The sequence below is a fragment of the Dipteris shenzhenensis genome, chromosome 8 (genome assembly GCF_047967505.1).
Source record: "Dipteris shenzhenensis isolate YYH24624 ecotype China chromosome 8, Dip_SZ_1.0, whole genome shotgun sequence".
Taxonomy (NCBI): domain Eukaryota; kingdom Viridiplantae; phylum Streptophyta; class Polypodiopsida; order Gleicheniales; family Dipteridaceae; genus Dipteris; species Dipteris shenzhenensis.
This window is the reverse complement of record NC_141603.1, coordinates 29,378,562-29,400,602: the sequence shown is the minus strand read 5'-3', so window position 1 is coordinate 29,400,602 and position 22,041 is coordinate 29,378,562. Positions and strand designations below refer to the sequence as shown.

Below are 22,041 nucleotides of genomic sequence, written 5' to 3'. Positions count from 1 at the left end.
AGCTTAGTAGTATACAATGAAGGTATTCCATATAGAGATGAGGTTTGCATGAGTCATGTTAATTGCATGTCAAGGTTTGCATGTAGCATAGATATATCTTAATGGATCTAAAGAATATGGCTAAATGCATGATGTAACATCTTGACATTCCAATTTAGTCCTACTACAATCAGTTGTTACACAAAAAAGATTATGCATGGCACATATTGCTACTTTGATAGCTATACGCATATAGTTTGCATCCAATGGTGTGCGCCAATAGCCGACGCAATGGTGTGCGCCAATAGCCTTGCACCACATTTGAGTTGATCTTGAGATTTGAATGGCTCTTATTGTTAATAAAATAAGTATGGTCACTTGGCTTGATTAGGACGAGGAGCAATGACGTTAAGGGACTTGTTGGGTCAAAGGTAGGATGTGGTAGCTTTCTTATAATTTTGTAAAGGAATTAAATAAATGTGAGCTCTCGAGGAGACTTAGGGGTAGCTGTGTGGAGATGGAGGGATAAAAAAATTAATGCCTAAGTTTTAAGTAGACCTACTTTACATGCTATCCATTGATTTACAAGCAGTCAAGATGGCTCTTGGCAGCCTTGAGAAACAGACAACTGGGATGTGGAGCCTATATATAACTAGATGAATCCAAGAACATTCCCAAACTCATCCTCTTAAAACACAACATAGTGCAATTTCAATCTCATGATAGTCACTCATAAGGTTAAAAACCATAAACTCCATCACGCATAGCAGGGACTAGCTACTATGACATCCCCACTGACATCATCAGCGCCCATCATCACCTGCCAAAAGGTGAAATATGACATGCAGAAGCCGGTTGGACTGCTGCAGCCTCTACCTATTCCCGATCAACCTTGGTGTACACCATCTGGACATGATGGGATATGGACCATTATTTGCAGATTCAGCAAGCAAGCCCACTTCATTCCCATCAGAAAGAAAATTACAGCAGACTAGATGGCGAGACTCTTTATGTCTCATGTGTTTAAACATCACGGGATGCCTCAATCAATTGTCAGTGATAGAGACCCGTGGATGACAAGTCTTTTCTGGAGAGGTATCTTTGAGAATATGGGTACCACACTGAATTTCTCATCCTCTTTCCATCATGAATCTGATGGGCAGTCCGAAGAAGCCAATTCCACTGCCCTTGATCTTCTCAAATGCTATGTTTTGGATCAGCAATCGAAATGGGAGCAATTTTTGCCACTTGTTGAGTTCGCGTACAACAACACTGTACAGTCATCCACGGGGAAAGCCCCCTTTGAAATTGTGGCAGGAGAACGGAAGGTACCTCCCATTCTGCATACGAAAGAGAAGATTTTTGAAGCGGACAGATTTGTGGAAAGTTTGGATGTTGCTTACCAAAAGGTCAAAATAGCCCTCTAGAAAAGCCAAGACAAGCACAAACGGGCAGCCAATAAGCATCGCCGCAAGTTGCTCTTGAAAGAGGGCGATTGGGTGCTACTGCGTTTTCAAAAAGCACGACTCAAGAAGATGAAAGGCAAGACAAAAGTGTACACCAAGCTGAAGATGCGGTATTATGGTCCTTTTCAAATTTTTGAACGCATTAATGATGTGGCTTATAGGCTGAAGCTACCTACCACTTGGACCATACACAATGCCTTTCATGTGAGTTTATTGAAGCATTTCCAAGGTGATGTGCCTGTTGACCTGCTACATGAGGATCAGCCTGAGGTGGAAGAGTTGGATCAAATCTTGGTTCCGGAATAGATTTTGGCACATATGGAAAGAAAAGTGAAAGGTAGAGTTTCCCATCGCTACCTGGTGAAGTTCAAGAATTATCCTACACTGGATGCGAGGTGGATGGAGGAGGGTGACCTGGCAGACTCACCTCAGATTTTGCAGCTCTACCTCGACGAGTTTCAGCTTGCGCCAACTACGGTACATGCTCCTATAGGTTCAACAGAGCAGAGATCGAGCATTGCCTGGTGCTCAAGAGGAGGGTAGCACCTCCCCTTCCTTGATTCAGACTGCTCATATATCTGGAGATCGCTTGGTGGCACCGATTGTCTCACCCGAGATGCTGCTTGCTAGGTCTCCATGATGGGTGTTCGCGACACTCGACATAGAGGATGCATTGACGTATGGATGGGGACTCTCGAGCTCTCCTAGCCCATATTATCATTGTAGGTTGTATCTTACAGATGATGTATATTCTGGTATGGGCTATTTCTGCCTATTTGTACTTTTTCAGCAGCAACCTAGGTAGTTTGCGGTTTTAAGAGGAGGGTATGTCACGAGGATGTGAAAAGTGATGTAAAGTATCTTCGTAACTCAACCTATGCTTAACCCAAGGTTAACCATGGTTAAGTGTTGTAATGGTTTGGCTGTGAGGGACTGGTTAGAGGAAGTGCACACTTCCTTGAAGCTCCTAAGGGCAAATTCTAGGTGCACCACTAGGTCCTAGGGGAAAGGCAAAGGCTTTAAAAGAGGGGTCTAAAAGTTGGGCCCAAGGACAACCAACGTTGTCCTTGGTATGGGGGTTAGGATTTTAATGAAGGGGCGAATGGCAAGGAGGATATGCCATTTGTCATGCATGTGTATGCATGCCCTTCCCCCACCTTCCATCTCTCTCCCCTCCCTCTTCCAAAGGTGTTGGACGTTTTCAATTGTTCTTGTGGAGTTTTTCAACACTTGGAGCTGTTTCAAGCCTGTTTTCAGCCATTTTCAGCCGTTTTCACTCTGTTTTGACTGTTCCAAGGCTAGTTCGCACTTCTAGGAAGTGCTAGAAGTCATTTCTGAGCTTTCTAAAAATTTTCATACGGATTGTATGGACGTCTATACAGACATGTTTAGCTACCTCCAACAAGTGCGTGGGGTTGTCTTTTGTTGTGCTGGACCTTTGTGCACATGTTTTTGGCTGCGTGGTGGCTTCTGGAGCTGTTTTGGAGCTGTTTTGGACCAATGCAGGCTGCGGGAGGAACTTTCCTTGCTGCTTTTGGCACCCTCTCTTAGGAGGACTCAGGCACAGATCCCGAGGCAATCATTTCGAAGGAGATCTATGAACCATCTTTCCTCTACAGCTCTTTCTTGTTCACCCTCTGCTCTCTATATAAAGAGGAATATAGTGCAAAGAACGAAGCCATCGCCTAAAGTGCCTAAAATAGATTCAGGCACAAATTTTTATTCAGCTAAGATGGAAGCAGATTCTCTTTGGCGATAAGGGCCAACAAAATGAAGTACAATATCGTGTATGGAGTTTGATTCAAGCTGGGTTGATTCAGCGTTGGCTCAGTCAGGCAAATTTTTTTATTCAGCTGAGATAGAAGCAGATTCTTTCGGTGATAAGGGCCAACTAAATGAAGTACAGTATCGTGTATGGAGTTTGATTCAAGCTAGGGTGATCCAACAAATCTGGCTTCAGCGTTTACCTTGTATTTAGGCATTGTAAGCTGCCTGCTAGCTTTCATCAAGACGTATAAGATCACCTTCTTCAGTTAGCGATTTTCTTAATCAATAGGTCTGTATTAGGCATTATAATCTCCCTGCTAGCTTTCATCAAGACATACAAGATCACCTTATTTAGTCGGTGATTTTCTTCAGCAATAGGGATCTGTGCAAAAAGTTATTCCCCATCATGACTTGAGACCTCTCTTATGTTGGTAATTCAGTATCCTCGAGAGACACAACAACCATCTAGTGCAACTCTATCTTGGTCTGTAGAGAGAATTGAAGAATAATTGCACGATTGTGTAAAGATCTGGTTCATTTTCTATGGCTACCTTGATGAAACATAAATTCGCTTCTCCATTATCCTACCCGTTGGTCTCACATCATTTTTCCTTATCAACTATGGCTACGGACCGAGTTCTTCGGTTTGGAGGAAGTCTTGCAAAGCAAAGGGAACCCATGAGCTCTTCATCCCGGAGTTCATGTGCCCACTTCCACCACAGGTGTGTATTCCGTGATGCTGTAGATGAGCTTCTGCATTAATGAGATTGTATTATTCAATTTATCCAAAGATTAACGTTCAGTCTTACAATAGTGATGATCTTCCACCAGTTTTTGCATATAAGCGAGTACACTTCATCATCGTTTATGCTAGTAGGAATGGGTGGGAAATTGAGTGAAAATGAGAGGGGAAGTGGTGGATATTGATCTGTGAGTAGTGCAAGGGCAAATAGATAAATGAGAGTGCTTCAATAGAGGTGGGTACAATATAAAGAGAAGAACATAGATAAACCACTACAAATATAGAATTCACCAAAACAATAAGTTCATCCACTAGCATAGACTCAAAAAATCTCAAGGCACATGAAGATGCATACTGTTGATAGACATATGTATACCCAAACACAAGCAAGGACATCCATCTTCAGGAATCTCCTAGCAGTGGCTACCATGTTGCTTTCAAAGGGGTGTGATTTTTTGGTGAGCTTTTTTTCAATTTTCATGAATATTGCGAGCTTTTCATTCACCTGAGAGAGAGAGAGAGAGGGGGGGGGTTATGGAGTGGGGTGGGTTGAAAGTTTGGGTTGTGGTTGCAGTTAAGAGGAGAGAGGGGGGGGAGGGGAGATAAAGGAAAGAGGGAGGGACGGGCGCATGGGTAAGGTGGCATGGAGAAGGGAGGGGAGGGGAGTTGGAACATATATTCATTATCATAGTCGAGAACGTAGAGGGGGAACTTATAAGGTATGCAAAGAGGAGTGCAAGGAGGAGAGAGAGGATGAGGAATGTGAAAGTTATGTTCATCTACTAAATGTAAAGGGGAAGGGAGAGCATGTGGGAAATTTGTTTATTTTCAAAGTGTATAATTTGACAGATTTGACCTCATATTTGGATTCCTCGTCGAATTTTGGTCATTTTGAGTACCAACATGGCCATATTCTGATAAAAATTGGAAAAATGGTGTTTTTGTCATTTTGGCCTGTTTGGGGCCTATTTTGAGTCTGCGCTAGCCAAAATGACAAAAACACCATTTTTTCAATTTTTAGCAGAATATGGTCATGTTGGTACTCAAAATGACCGGAATTCGACGAGGAATCCAAATATGAGGTCAAAAGTTTCAAATTATACACTTTTAAAATGTACATATCTCCCTTAGTTCCTCCCGTCTACTTTGAATATGGACATATCTTCCATAATTTTTTGCCTCCTACCGCCCCCCCCTTGTGCATAGCATACACTCTTCCACCCCTCCCACATGCTATGAAAATGAACATATCCTATATTCTCTCCCCCTCTTTCTAACCTCCCCATCTTTCTTATAACAAAAACATGTATGGATTTTTAAAAAAAGCTCGCAAAAACAAAGGAAATGGTAAAAAAGCTCACATTAAAAAGCTCGCCAAAAGATTTCCCCCCTTTCAAAGTAGTATTGCTCACTTACATCACCTCGAATTTTGCCAAGTCTCAAAAATTTTACCATTAGACTAGATTGATCACTTGCAATCCACAAAAACCAAAGTGCATGTGTGGAGATGTGTGCGCTTTTGCAGCTTCTTAAATGGAGGCAAACCATAAACATGTAAAAGTCTTTTCCTAGATAGGCTTCTTTTGCACATCCTAGAATATATTTCCAATGCTACAATCCCTTTCATTAGCCCATAATGCATGCTCATGATCATACCCATTTTCATTGTTGTTAGCAACCTAACTAAGCTAAATAAAAAAACTATATAATGTCATTGTGTCTCTTCCTCCAATTTTGCAATAGTAGACATGGCGAAGAAACAAGGCAAGGTATGTGTGAATGTTAAAACCTTACGTGGAAAATTGGAAAGGATTCACAAGTGCATGCTCATGATCATACCCATTTTTATTATTGTTAGCAACCTAAATAAGCTAACTATATATGTTAGTGTATCTCTTCCTTCAATTTTGCAATAGTAGATATGGTGAAGAAACAAGGCAAGGTGTGTGTGAATGTTTAAACCTTGCATAGAAAAATGGAAAGGATTCACAAAACAGCTCTAATGTAAACATCAAAACATGTGGTTTGGCAAGCGTCATGTAGCCAAGATAAATAATCCCACATATATAGTGGGTGCACATGGAGGTAACCATCTAAAGGCTAAAAGTGGAGGAGGCCTATACCGTGGATCCATTTTGGGGGATTGGGCTTTTTTTGGGTGGCTAGGTGGTGGGATTAGGACTCTACATGCTGCCCGATGACATGCATTGGTCATTGATTGCCCTCAATTCTACACGGTTCCAAATCAGGATCTAATCAGACACAGAGACAAACAAAGTGAGATCTTGGGCAGGGCAAGAGCAAAGATAGTGGTAGCACTGATTCAGAACAAGAGACACACTTATAGATTGGGTACATAGATAGTGTTTGATGAGTGCATAGCTATAGCTAGCAATACATACAAACACCAATGACTAGAAGGATCCATAAGCCCGCATGTGAGCATAACATGCATAGGAAAGCTATAGTGCTACAATACAATAGCTCCACTGTAAAGTTGGATGCATAAGCCTGCATGTGCAATGAGCATAGCAACCATAGGAAAGCTATAGTGCTACACTACAATAGCTCCATTGTAAAGTTGGATGCTATAAGGCAAAGGTATGAACAAATCATGATAGCCTGACTAGGAACTAGATACCAGAGGACAGACAATGACTTAGTAGTAGCAGGTATGACATGCACAAATCATGATACCCTGACTAGGAACTAGATAGAAGAGGGCACACAATGACTTAGTAGTAGTAGATATGACCCATGTGCAAAAATTTCAAGGACATTAGCTACATGAAATGACCCAAAAAAAGCAGACCAAGTGATGCATGAGGCTAGATAAGATTGACTGAATGGGTAGAGGTCCACAAAGTGCACTACAAGAGGAGGTAATCGGGCATGCCATGTAGCAAACCTTTATGAATGCAATGGCAGTGCATAATGGATGTGAATGATGATATCATGGTGATGATAAAGAAGGCCCCCCATGTGACATGTAGTAGACTTTGCCACTAGGAAGAGGTCTAGATTACCTCCCTCATTAGACACTTGTAAGTGAGGTCTTGAGGGGTGTAAAATATGGTTTGGCAAGCTATATGTGAGATTGCCACGTGGAAATAGCCAATTAGGGTGAACATGGAAGAAGATATATAATGTTTAGAAGTAAAGGAGACCCATATCCTTGGATTCATTTTAGGGAATTGGACTCTCCCATGGGTGGGCTATGCAATTAGATTGGGACCCTACACACAATCCATTAACACATGTTGATCACCAATTGGCCCCATTTCTACACTAAGGTGTTAAAATGTATTGAAAACACATTGGTGCACGTGGAGGAAAAATCCATAAATTATTGTTTAGATGAGCTTGTGATAGCTAAATGCCCCAAGAGACATAGACAACACCTTTACTACGAGGCATAAAAACAAAACTAGAATTTGGATGGGAAGCATCCCTTTGCCATTTACATGACACAGTTGTTATTTCCTTGTAGATTGTAGTGTCTGATCTTATGATCCTACCTTACCATCCAAATGATTGGATCTTTTAATTTCCTTAAGTTGGGTGAGACCTCACAAAAACTTATATTGCAATTGGTGCCTACCTAATGAGTCTAGGGGAGATACATACGTAAGGGGTGTTGCTAATGTACATTTCACATATAAGATAATGCTCCATGAATCATTGTGGCTTTTGCTACATTACCAATGTTTTCTTTTCAGAAGTTCCTTTGAATATAATAGGCAATTTTGTTGGAAAATATAGTGGTTTTAATTATATAAACACGTATATGTACATGAGCATCACCCTTAAAAAAATTTGATTGTAGATCCAAAAAGTAACATAGATGTAGATCCAAAAAGAGAGAATATATAGAGGTCTCTATGTGAAAATGTGAGTAAAGCACAAGCAAAATTTAAAATAAATTGCTATTTTTTGCATACAAATCTCTCTTCCTAATCTTTTCCATTTATTCAATTTAATGGCACAATCTTGGTTGGAATGATCTTGTTGAACTGACAAATTTGGTCCTTCTTAAGCCACTCTTGCAATTTATAAAGAGTTCTCACATTGCTAGGATCCTCCTACCATTATGTAGGTTTAGTGTTTTGGTTTTCTCTAAGTCTAATGATATTTTCTATTGTTGATGCATTACAATGTGTAATTTATTATATATGTTTCTACTATGACATAACAACTTGGAACTTCTTATTCCACCAACATTTCCACAATTCCAATGTGTCAACAAATTTTTAATTGGACCAAGATTGATTAAGTTTAATCCATAAAAGCAAAAGTGCATGTGCTTAGATGAGAGAATGCCATTGTGAAATTTGTATACCCATTTACTCCCTTGAGAAGAATGCCTCTAGTCTAAAACATCAAAATTTGAGTACTAAGAGCACACCCTTTTTTGGGTATTATAGTAGTTTACATATGCTGGAATTAAAAAGACCATAAATCTCATTATCTATTTTCCTCTAATTTTGTGAAGGGTACTTATTATTACTTTCAAATTTGGGAACCAAGTTGAGCTTTTGTCTTTTTTTTTTGGGAGAGTGATTTTTATATATTAAAGAAAGATTTTTACATAATTTCTTCTAAATTATAGTTGGATGTGCCAACAAATATATGAGACTTTAAAAAATCCCATCTCGATAGTAGCTCCAAGAATAGTAGTAGAGATAAAAACAATGAAAAAATATGGAGAGAGGAGAGGAGAAGAGTGAAAATGAGGAGAGAGGGCATAGCTAGAGAGCACACCACAAATGACTACTGTACACTCGATTTAGTTAAATATACAAACCGCTTTAGGGTTAGGATTAGGGTTTCCAACCCTTGTGACTTTCAGCACTCTTTTGGTTAGTGCTATGCACATGTAATAATACATGATGTTGAGATGACTCCTTAACACCTTCCCTCAAAATCAACATTGTGAAGTAGGCCTTCCCTCAAGATGATGACTATGGGGGATCGAAGAAGGAATGAACATCATCTCCCATCACAATGGAATGTCCTTCCTCTTAGTCAAACCAAGAGCTTGTATGATGTCACCAAGTAACACTCTTTCTCTGATGAAGCGCTCTTTAACATCAATGTAAGAAATCAGTTTCTAACAATAATCTTGTGATCCATATAGCCTCACATGCAACTATTGTGAGTGCCCTATAGTCTGCTTATGTTGAAGACACATAAACAGTTGGCTTCTTGTTTGACAACTATGATATAGCACCTTGACCAAGGAAAATTGCATCTCCTACATAGTCAGTGTTACAACATCCATGCAACCTTGGATGACTACCTCTATACTCTTCGTGATGTATCTCAAGGCTGTTTGGCTGCATTCCACTGAGACTTCTTTGGATTTGACACAGACTATGCAAGTGGACTTACTGCATAGCAAATATATGTCCTCGTGATAGTCATAAATATAAGAGATCCGATGAGCTGCTGGTGGTACTTGTCATTGACTATAGGCTTGTTTGGATTGTTGGTAAGTTTCAAACTCTGTTCCATGGAGTGATTGCAATCTTGCAATCTGCAACATGAAACTTTTTTAGGAGACTATACACATAATTTTGCTGTATCATGAAGGTGTTGTCTGAGTCTCCCTAGAACTCAAGACCAAGACGATAGTGCATAAGTCTAAGATCTTTCATGTTGAGCTTAGTAGATAAGTCGTATTTTCAATTTTTTGATGAAGCTATCATCACTTCTTGTCACAATTAGATCATCTACATACAAAACTACAATAGTGATGTCTTCCCCTTGAACTTTGTCTTTGTAATGGAGAGTATGATCTGCACTAGACTTCATGTATCCCAAATCAGCAAAATACTTGTCAATTCTTCTATACCAACTTCTGGGCAATTGCTTTAAGCTGTAGAGACTTTTCTTGAGATGGCAAACCTAATGCTCTTTCCCTGGCTCAACATAACCTGTTAGTTACTACATGTTGACTTCCTCATGTAGATAAACATTGAGAAAAGCATTTTTGACATCTAGCTAGTACACATTCCATCTGTTGAGTGTGGCTAAAGATATAAAAAATCTTATGGAATCCATCTTTACTACTAGAGCATGTCTCATTATAATCTTGATAATATTGCCATGCAAAACTAGTCTGGCTTTGTATCTTTCAAAGCTTCCATCTAGATTGTACTTAATTTGTAAATCCATTTGTTTGCTATGGCCTTCTTTCTTGGTGGAGGATCACATAATTCCCAATTGTTGTTTTTATACAAAGCTTCCATTGCTTCATTCTTATAAGTTTGCATTTTAGCTTGTCAACAGCATTACACTGGCTCTTCAGTGGCCATGATGATATTCATAAGAGCATAATCAGTGGTTTTACTCTGAATTGCTTTGCCTTTCTGGGCATATGTCAACCTTGCTAGTGGTCTGCTTTCCCTAGCAGACCATCTGAGTTTCTACTCTGTAGGTGGATCCTCTGACAATTCTTGCTCTTCTTTATCAACCTGTTCTGTAGGTGACTGAGTAATAGATGTGACCATCTCATGTGTATTGGATGTTTTCCATTCATATTCTTCATTAAATATTACATCTCTAGAGATTATGACCTTTTGGTTGGTGCAATCATACAACTTGTATGCTTTGCTCTCTCGCCAACCATGATGCATTTATGTGACTTCACATCCAACTTTCTATGACGATCATCATGTATGTGTAGATACGCTATGCAACCTAGTATGTGGAGATGCCCAATGCATGGCTTATATCTAATTAATGCTTCATAAGGTGTCATACCCTCAAACGGTTTGGTCAGAATTCGATTAAGCAAGTAGTTTCCAGTGGTAATCACTTCTACCCAATATTAATTTGAAAGATGCTTCTCACTAAGCATTGCTCTAGCACTGCCTACTAAAGTCCCATTCTTCCTTTTAGCTATTTCTCACTGAGCATTGCTCTAGCACTGCCTGCTAAAGTCCCATTCTTCCTTTCAGCTATTGCATTCTATTGAGGAGTATCTGCACATCTGAACTATCTTCAAATGCCATTGTTTCTATAAAAGTTTAGGAATGTTAATAACATGTATACACCTGCTTTGTTTGATCTCATGACTTTGATCTTTCTGCTTGTTTGGTTCTCTACCATGGCTTTGAATTCTTGCATTCTAGAAAAGACTTCAATTTCTCTTTCAGAAAGTAGACCCAACAATATCTGCTATAGTCATTGATGTTGTGGGTCTATGCATAACCCCATGCATTTGTATGTATCAAATCAAGAATACCTCTTGCTCAAGAGGTGCTTTTTCCAAAATTAGTTCTCTTTTGTTTATCAAAGCAACATGGTTTGCAAAATTTTCATAGAAACTAAAGTTTCAAAATGCCAAGTGCCATATTTTGATTTCTCAATTGCATCAGACTTTTGATTTCTCAATTGCATCATATTTTTGAAATTCACATGCTCATATCTCTTGTGCCATATTGTGGAAAGTGGCATTGGCTATTGCTGAGCTGACATTTCATTCAAGTCTAGTACTGAAGCTAGCATTCTAAACAAGCCTCCTTACTTGATTGCTTTTCCCACTAGCTGATATCCTTTGGGGAGTTGTCTCTGATTGTACATTCATCCCCATCAAAGATGACTTGATAGTTGTGTTCTGTCATTTGCCCAACTGACAAAAGGTTCTTGCTAAGCTTTGGAATGAAGAGTACATCTTTCACCAATCCTTTAGTACGGATGAAATTGTTCATATGGAGAATGCCTTTCCCTTGAATTGAATTTGGTGTATTATGTGCCGTGTAAACAACATTCTTTGGACCTTCTAATGGTTTCAACTCTATGAACCATTCTTGATGCTTTGTCATGTGTGATGATGCACCAATGTTGATGTATCAAGGATCTTGATCTGCTTGATCAACTTGATAACTACATTCCCCTTTTGAATTACAATCTATGTCAATGTACATTGTTTTAGTCTTTTGCATATCCTCACTTGCAAGATACATATTCTAAGGTTAATGACTGGTGACTTGAATGTCCACCGTGATGATTTCACCTTCCACAAAAATTCCCTCTATTGCTACTAGATTGACATCCTTGGTCATACCACTTCTTATGGCAATCTCTTTCATAGTGTCCAAACTTATGACAATAGTTGCACTGAATGTTTGACACAGTGGTTGTATTTCCTCTTCCTTGAAATCTTTCAATGGAATGATTTCCTCTTAGATACTGATGTTGATGTTAATGCTGATCCTATTATTGATTTTGAAGATAATAACCACTTCTTTGAGATGCTCTAACTCTGCCTCTATCTCTGTCTCTACCTTTTTCTGAGGCTATGAATGCTTGGTCATTAGAATGACCTTTGCGTTCTTCAATGGCATGAGTCCTGAGTTCTTCACCAAGAAAAAATTACTGTAACTCTTCTAGTGTACGATGTCCACACCTCTAATAGATCTTTCCATTGCTCGATTAGGTAGAATGAGACAAGAAAGACAAATATTCATATCACTTGATCAAAAAAAATGTGCAAGATGTCATGCTTGGATAGCTCAACATAGTGAAGACATCTAAAGAAGCATGGGATATGTTCGCAGCTCTTTCAGAGTCTAAAAACCAATCCAAAATTCTCACATTGAGAAACCAGATCAACCAAGTTTTAAAAATAGCAATGAAACTGGTGCAGGTGTAGACCCTTCTACTTGTGGTGCAACAATGATGGGAGTTACACTGGATTGTCAAGGTGTAGACCCATTGACATACTACCGTTTGTCTTGAAGTACAAGAATGATATCCATTTGATATTTCCATGTGCTGTAGTTGGAGTTTTCTAACTTAACATATGCCTCCAAATTGAGGTTGCTAGTGGTAGAGATGATGCAAGAAATGTACTAGAAATGCCTGTGAAAAACACTGTATGAAAGAACTGCAATCTGAACTGTCTGTGAAGATAAAACTATAGTATATTCCAATTTGTTACAAGGCTTATGTGGCAAATGATGCCAAGAATAGTCAAGAGGCTTTACAAGGTTGAAAATAATGTGCACAATGCTATAAAAATAGCCAATAAGGCTTTACAATGAAGGCATGTGAGTGCAAAATCAAATGATGTTCAATTTGTTCACTGAACAATCCACCAATACCTTTGAATACTATGGAATCTATTCACTGATGTATAGATGGTCAAGTTTTAGGACATGTGATGATGTGAAACGGCATGTGAGAGTACGGCTGACTCCGAGTAGGAACTAGTCAGGAATTTTTACTCATGGCTTGCTGCTTTGGAGTTATCTCCTCTATGGATGAACTAATCTACTCTAATCTAGACCTAGACCAACCATTGAGCAATGAAAAGGAGCAAATAATTTATTTTCCTTTTGTTCCTTTTAGATGTTGGGCCAGATGCATCAATGTAGAGGCTTGAATGTGTGCAAGAAGTGGATTTCATACTGAGGCTAAAAAGTGTGTGATACAAGCACCAAAATGCACACGTGATGTGACAAGCGCATAGAGCATGAAAAATCAGGCATTTTTCCTTTTTGGACCATCCTCAAATTGTTCCTGAATTAAGAGATACAACTTGTTGATCAAGGTGGAGGGGCAAAATGAGAAATGATGATGTGGCAAGAGGGGTCACATGCAGTTTGTGCCTGTGAAGGGCTGCACCTATGGAGCATAGTGCTGAGGTGGCACCTTTGCGCACATGCAACATTCACAATGTGCTTGTGGAGGGGGGATGACAGTGCCTAGTAGGGGCTTTGCTATGTGGTAGTGATGAGGTGCAAGTGTGCTGATGTGGCACTATTGAGGTGTCTTGATGATGTGGATGGTGATGTGGAAGCTAACGTGTCGATGATGTCGTAGTTTGGTGATGTGGCATGCTAATGTGGATGATTACATGGTAGGCGGTGATGATGGGGATGCTGTGATTGAGTTGATGATGTGGTAGGCAGGGGACACTTGTTACGGATGACATGGCACTAGGGTTGTTGTGATGATGTGGCAATTGGTGGCCATGTGTCAGGGTGACGTGGTAGATAGCTAGCATTGTTGATGTGGTGGATAAGATAAGTTTGCCATGTGGCAACCTAGAGACTAAGCCTCTCTGTGGTCACCCTTAGGATAGGGTAAGTGTTTGATTTGCTGAAGTGCCACGTGTTGCAAGAAGCTTCACCAAAATCTTTCTAAGATTTCGTCATGGGCAAAATTCTCATTTCTCCTCCATTGCTTTGTGTCGGTTCATGGAGGCGCTTTTGATTTGCTCCTTGGTGTGAAGCGTTTGCATTACTAGTCGTTTTGGTTGGCTATACTTGATCAGTTAATGGAGCTTGTTGGAGTGTGTTCGTTGTAGGAGCTTGCGCGATGTTGGGTGGCCCTTGAAGCTTTCTATCAATGGAGTAATAGCTATGTTGCTAGCTCAGTTGAAGTCTGTTGTTGATTGTGGGTTTGACTGTGGGTAGTTTGGTCGATTGTGAGCTACATTGGACATTCCTGCCTGTTAGCTATGGCTGGAGGTCAATTGAGGCATCGATTGCTTGTGGGTCGAGTTTGGAAGTTGTTGCATGTCCTCTAGTTGTGAGAGGTTATGTTGCTCAGTCGCATGATCATGGCTGGCTCGTGGAAGTTATGAAGGCTTGCGTTGCTATATGTGCCTCATTGTTGGAGTCACCGCTCAGTTGACCTATCAGGTGTGGGTTGATGCAAGGTATTGTTTGTGTGTAAGCTAGTAATAGAAAGGCTTGGTGGTAGCATTTGGAGCGTCGTTTGGACGTAGGATACAGTGGACTGATGGTTTGTCAATGGCTGTGGTGAAGTTGTAGCTAGCCCTTCAATCGTGTCATTGTAGAGGAGTGCTGAGTTGGCTTGGATGTCATTGGAGGTCAGGTCGCCTTGTTTGTCCAAGTGCTATGGTAGAGCCGCGTTGGTGTGAGGAGCCGCCTTGGTTGCAAGGTATGATTGAGCCGTTGTAGCTTTGGTTGCTTGGCGCTAGCCATGGGCTTGCTTTGCATGGGCATTGCTGGAGCCATAGTGGGCTATGGATGCAGCTATGTAGGTCATAGAAGTCGTTAAGTGGTTAGGTGTTGCTTGCAACCTTAGGCTCGCTGTTAGCCATAGGGAGCTGCCACTTGCCTTGTAGATGTTGCTTAGGAGGTAGATAATATGTAGAAGCCTACTGAGTGAGTTGACTTTGAGCTACTCTCCACACCTCATTCTACAATAGGAGGACTTAAGAGATCCTCAAAGGTCTCTATGCCAAGACTTTCTCCCTCTCTCATAAATGGAGGAAGGAAAATCTCTCTCTTTCTCAAAACCAAATCTCTCAAAGAAACCAAGAAATGAAATCTCTCACAATCGAGATACCTCTCACAAATCTTTCAAGAGAAAATAAACTCAATATCTTTCTCACTCTCAAGGATCACGATGCCTCAATAGAAGGTAGAACCATGAGCTCTAATACCATGAACAAATATGGAGAGAGGAGAGGAGAAGAGTGGAGATGAAGAGAGAGGGAACAATTAGAGAGCATACCACAAATGACTAACTATACATTAGATCTAGTTGAAAATACTGGATAAACCCCTTTAGGGTTAGGGTTGGTGTTTCCAACCCTTGTGCCTTTTAGCACTCTTTTGTTTAGTGCTATGAACATGTGATAATACATTATGTTGAGACATATCCTCAACAAACAGCTCTCATTCTTCAAGTTTCAATGGCATATATTATAGGTGGGCGTCGTTTGTAGAACTTTCTAGTCCTCTTGCTAACCCCAATAGGAAATATATTTTGGGATTGACATTAGTATCTTTAAAAAAGAACTCATTTATGGGATTCTTTATCAACCATAATCCATGTGCTATGAATTTTGGCCATTATGTCTCCTAATTTTGCAAGGATGGCTTAGCAAATTGCACTCTAGATAAGTGGATTTCATAAATAATTTTCTTCCATACTCTCCTTTCAGGTGGGCATATAACAAAAAGGTGGATGAAACCTTCTATTGAGCACTAGCATCTCTTACACCTTCCATCTAACTTGCCTATCCTCAAAATCCTAGAGTTTGGGGACAAAGGTTTGTGTAAGGTGAGCTAGATATGGAAAGGCATTTGCTCTCATATGATTTTGAGCCATATGCCTCCAAATTTGTTGTGCTAAGAGAAAGTGGAGTCTAGTTTGGACCCTCTCATAGTAAGGGTTCCAATCAACTCATTCAGGTCTAAGTATAGGGGAAAGGGAGTTGCTACCCACCCATCTAAACTCTTTGCTAAAAATGAGTTATGAGACTCCTTGCCATATACGTTCTCTTGTCCATAGACTTGGCCTAGCTTCTTGTCTCTATTATTGAGACCAAACCCTCTCCTTATTATTGGCCATTTCTTCCACTTTAACTTGACTTTGCCCTACAACTGACCAATTAATCACAACCCCTTTTTTGAAAGTGACCAAGATTGAGGTACATTTTAATTAATTCTTGAAAAAAAGCAAAAAACTTGCAACAGTGTGCAAAAAAATACTCGAATGACCCATATTTCTTAATCGAATCCAACAATCAACATTTCTCCAATCATGCTCCCCCAAACCTTAATAGAGAAAAAGATGCGTGATAAGAAAGGAAAAATAGGAAATTTTGTAGAGATTTTGTGTTACTATAAGCTCATTGGTCCACCTAGTGCTTCATTATGATAATTGATAGTCCTCATTACTTTTCTCTAGTTTTGCTTTATTTAGACGTAACTACATGCTTGCATGCATCTTAGAATGAAATCATGATTGTTAAGGTTGAATGCTTCTTACCCTTGCTCTCTATAACTGCCTCCCATTAATCGTCTCTTGTTGGACACTCTCTTTGACTCAACTAGCTTCTCTCAACTTCATATGATAGATGCCTCCAGTACTAAGAACCTATGAGACGTTGATATATAGATCACGTCTTGCAAAGGCCAACCTCCAAATTTGTTCAAGCATTTCATTCTTCCAGATGGGCCCTGCAAAAGCAAAAGCTCGTGCCGATTCCAGCTTCTAGCTGCCACCCTTTGAGTATGTGGAGAAATGTTACTCTGATGGCCGCGAGAAGTAGTCGATCGTGGCCAACTTATCGAAACTCTTACTAGAGGTAGAAGCTCGTTTCCTTACTTCATGCTTGGAGCTCTGGAGGCAGGCTATCTTTTGCGGGTAGTTGTGCTCATGCTCTTTGCTCCCCTTGCCTGGGTTCTCTCTCACTTTGTGTCGGAGGCTACAGGCATCCAGACCCTGATCTTTTTCTCGTTTGCTGGTCTGAGAGTCCATGCAATTCTTCCTAGGTTCTATGTTGAGGATATTCCTCCCAAATTCTAGAGGGTGTTCTCTTCGTGTGGGAGTCACTGTGCTATCATTGCAAATCCTCACATTACGAACCATCTTGGTGCAGACAAGGTACTCAGCATGTGACAAAGGGAGGTAGAGCAACATGTCTGCTAAAGTCCCCAAAGGTGTTGGTGGGTTGGCACAAGAGGAATGCAGTGAAAGCTAAGTTTGATAATGAGCTACTAGAAGTCGGTCTAGAGGACACAGTGGTGGATTATCCCTTCTTATGCCTTTGCGAGGCAGTCAAGAAGCTCCTGCTCAATAATTGCAATGTTGCCTGAGCGTTGAGCTGATTTGGTCCAAGTATAGGCAGCGATATTCCTCTATTTTGATTGTTCATAGAAGTTAATAGGCCATTCATCATTTATCTTGACTTGATTGATCGCAAGGCAGCAAATTTGTTGCATTGGACTGCTTGTTGAAGCTAATCATCCTAATGAAGAAGTTGAGCTATGCTACAAGGTGCACTATGAGAGATTGTTGATCTCTTCTTGCTTGTGATTGCACAAAGCCTACATAGTATCAAATAGAAGTGTAGAGGCTGCTCCTTTGCACAAGCTCTTCAAACCCATCGTTTTCCATGATGGGCATCTCGTACAATGCCCCAAACCCTTAGTTGCATGTTGGACAATTCTTTGGTTGGATTCATCTTGTCTACCATCCGAGTCTTAATTTTTGTAGACACTCATGTGCAATATGTTCTAATAGTATACAAGCTTTCGGGAATTGGTCTCATTGTGAAAGGAAATATTCCACATCCGGATGAAGCAGGCGATGGACTTCTGTTCGTGTGCTATCATTGAACCTGTTTGGATCCTGTCATCCTTTTGATTGTGTTGGGTAGGAGCCTCACGGTAGTAATCTACAGTGTGAGTTGCCTAACAGAGACATTGTCCCCCATTCGAATAGTTTGTCTTACTTGGAATTGTGAGAAGGATGCGCACGATTTGTTTTATTTAAAATACTCCTCTCTCTCTCTCCTCAATTTCTCTCTCTGTCACGTTGGGTGGGCCTATTGAATACTATTAAGTATTCACCTTGTTTTCCATTTTTTCCCGTTTAAAATACACTAAAGGACGGTTTTTCGGCCTGCCCAATGGAGAAGGCCTTAGTGACAATCTAGTCTTGAAAGGGAAAATTCCATTTTATTTATTTTTTGGGTTCTTCGAAATTCCCATTGGCTGGCCACTACTCCCAACCTTGGCAGAGACTATTGATGATTTGGGGTCCCCTTTTATGACTTTTGGGCCATTCACATTTACTCCTCTGTGGAGACTCCTAATCTCCTTCTTTCTTTTCACCTTCTAAGTCCCTTCTTGAATTTTGGGACCTCCAAGGATTAGTGCACACGGCAAGTTTGGAGCGAGGTCGATGGTGCATTTGACATTCATCCATGTGAACTAAAGCCCCTCAGCATGAACTAAATTTGATGAGTGTTATTGAGAGTTGCAAAATGCCTTTGTTTGCATCTGACTAGTTGAAGGGAGTTGCACAGTTTGTAGGTGGCACATTTTTATTGATTGTTGGGGTAGAGCATTGAAGGGACTGGAGCCAAAGCCAGTGCGAGATGGCTAAATACGATTGGACGGGGAAGCAGTGGCGATCTAGTGCTTGATTTGGCACAGTCTCAAATTTTGAGTTGCACAAAATAACACAAGTGGTGCTTCAAAACATCCTCAAAATCCATGCGAAGGATCAAAACCCACCACCAGCGTCAAATTGCTAGTATTGTGTGCACTACTCCTTGATGTGATAAAAACTTATTAATTACTTTTTGAATTTGACAAAGATTTCTTTAAAATATGGCTCAAAAAATGTTGTCAACAAAAGGACATCCTCTTCCATCCATGCATGTCCATACAAAAGACCCCACCAAGGTTGTAGACACCATGGATCTCCTAGTTGACACACATCATGGACTACAATCATGAAAAATGTTAAAAATATAATAGCACATCCATCCAATATGGGTAAAATATGCATACTAGAATTATTATAACTTGAAAAAAATGTCCTCAAGATTACAAAGAAATTCACACACAACCATATCCTCAAAACAATGCTTCAAATGTGTAGTATGTTGTTTGCGGTTGTGTCCTTTCTTTGAGAATTTGGTCCGAGCACATCTTTTTGTGTGGCCTATATTGCCATTTCATAGGAAATTTTAACATAACATCACAAAGCCCTTTAGTCACAAAACTACTGCACATGGATGCTATATTTTGTTTCCCATCTTGCCAATTTAGTTTAAATTTGTAATAGTTTGTTAATTTTCCAATAGGCCCATCTTGCCAATTCATATTTTAAATTTGTAATAGTTTGTTAATTCTCCAATAGGTTTTAGGGTTTATAAGACCGCTTTATTCACAAAACTGCCCTACATGTCTACTTCATTTATAAGATCCCTTTATTCACAAAACTACCCTACATGTCTACTTCATTTCAACATACTCTCAACTAAATCATCCATCATGCATACTTATTATCATGATAGATAGTGATCTATCAATTTAATTATTGCAAGTCACATTGTGAAGGATATAGGGTGTAGATTTGCATTCATCTCAACCAAAAATCTAATTATCAAATAAGTTTTACCATGTATTATCGAAAAGGTGCATCAAGGATATACTTTAACATTCAAATTCACATGATGATCGTTTGTGCATAGCTAATAGGTTTGACATGTAAACCTTAATTGAATCTATCTATTGCATGACTATTACATCTCTAGTAATAGAAAAAGGTGGATGAAACCAAAATGCTATATGTTGATATTGAGTGTAATATTCATGGGTACTCACATAATGTACCAAATGTTTCTTCTTCAACATGACTATCACATCTCTAGCAAATAGAAAAAGGTGGATGAAACCAATGTTCTTGAATATGTTGATATTGAGAGGAATATTCATGGGTAGTTTTAGCCGAAAAAGTTATCGAGATCAGAGGCTAGAGACTAAGTATGGCTACGCTCAAAGGCCATAGAGAAAAGGAGATCACGAGGATGAAGGGGTGTCATAGGGGTGAACAAGGAATTAGAAGTGGAGGGAAGGAAAAGGGAGACTATGACACAAGGGGAAAGGGAGAGGGGGAAGAGAAGCATGTTCATGATAGGAAGAGGAATGTTTAGATGTAGACATCAAGGGAAGTGAACCATACTTTATTGGAAAGAAGGGATGAGAGGGAAATATCAAAATACTAGCTAGGTGGCTTTACAAGAATGAGCGTGTCCCATCAAGGAATAGCCCCTTCCTTTTATAGCCAAAAGAGGGGGTCTCTCCACATTAATGTATCCTCCCACATGCATGGTGTGTGTGGAAAAGTCTTCCATTTTATATTGCTTCTCCCATGGACTTTGAGCCATATCTCAATTATTGCATCCTAGGTGGAGGGGTGGCACATGGAGGAGCCATGCCACCTTGCATTTTATAATATTACTATTATGGATTATGTACAACACACCTTATGGGTCCTCTTACATGGAAGGGTGGCACATGGTCATGCCTTGCCACCTCAACCTTGGGTCCTATGCACACCATATTTGATTATACTATTGCCACATATACAAACACACATACATATTAATGCCTTTTTCCTTAGACAATTTTATCCATAACAGTAGTCACATAATATACTAAATAATTCTTCTTGCAAGATATACAAAAGATATTCATGTTTAGTACTAGGGTAGCACAAATTGAAATTGCTTGAAGAAAACATTAAAATTGAAACCATAGTTTATCATATTTATTGTTTCACACACCAAAATTGTAACATTTTCTACTTAACATTTTTAGATTCTCTTATTGAGCATGACTATGCAAAAATATACACAAAACTGGTTGAAATACACATTTCTAAATGTGAGGCAATTTAAAGTAGTAATCATAAATATGAACATAACTTTTTAAAGAAGAAAATACAAAATAAACTACTCATGAATCCAAGAAAAACTCCTCTCGAATTGCCACAAACTCCATCTTATTTACTAATGTCATCCACAAAATATTGCAACGATGTGTCCTCTCTCTAATAGGGGCATTGAAGGCATATGACATTACACATCATCTCAGCCATGACACTTGCATAAGAAGGTAGAAAGCTGAAATAAATAAATCAATGTTGATGTCTCTTTGATAACATTATTCTCCAACAAATAAAATTGAAAAAGATCAAATAAACCATTAGCATACTTACTAGTCATCTAGAAAACTAACAGCCATTTCCATATCTTCAAAATCATTTAGAGTCCGACTATTGCTTAATACATTTTCCTTTCCTTTCTGTGCATCCAAATATGGTTGCAATATAGAATTGGTCAAGATAAATAAGCATGTTGTCTTGGAATGCATGCATGCTTTCTGCATAGAACCAACCCCAACACCCAAGTCCACCACATGTCTAGAAAATGGACACAATGACCTCTGAAACCAATTCATGGTTTGGGACCCATTCTTTTTTTATACAATTAGTATACAATGTGAAAAAAGATTAAGAGTGCTTTTTACCAACGTTAAGTCATGGATTTTTTGTGGCCTATCACCCATCCCTATCCATTTTAGTCATCTTCTCAAGTGTTTTTTGCACCTAAATGTCTACATCATCCTCATGGACTAATTTGAGCTTGACAAACCCATTTCCCCCCTTTTGTGCTGTGCAACTCTTCCTCAGTGCAACAGCATTTTTTCATGTCCAACCATCATCGACAATTCTTTCCCTTCCACTCGGAGAGCACTTGGTTCCTTTTGTGCCCTATCATGTTTTGGAAAGTACATG

General features: G+C 39.6%; 1 pseudogene; it reads left to right on the top strand.

Annotated features, from left to right (window-relative positions):
- Positions 1 to 3,234: 3,234 nt before the first annotated feature.
- LOC147899352 (glycerol-3-phosphate acyltransferase RAM2 pseudogene) lies at positions 3,235 to 18,281 on the top strand (annotated as a pseudogene).
- The last annotated feature ends 3,760 nt before the right edge of the window (positions 18,282 to 22,041 follow it).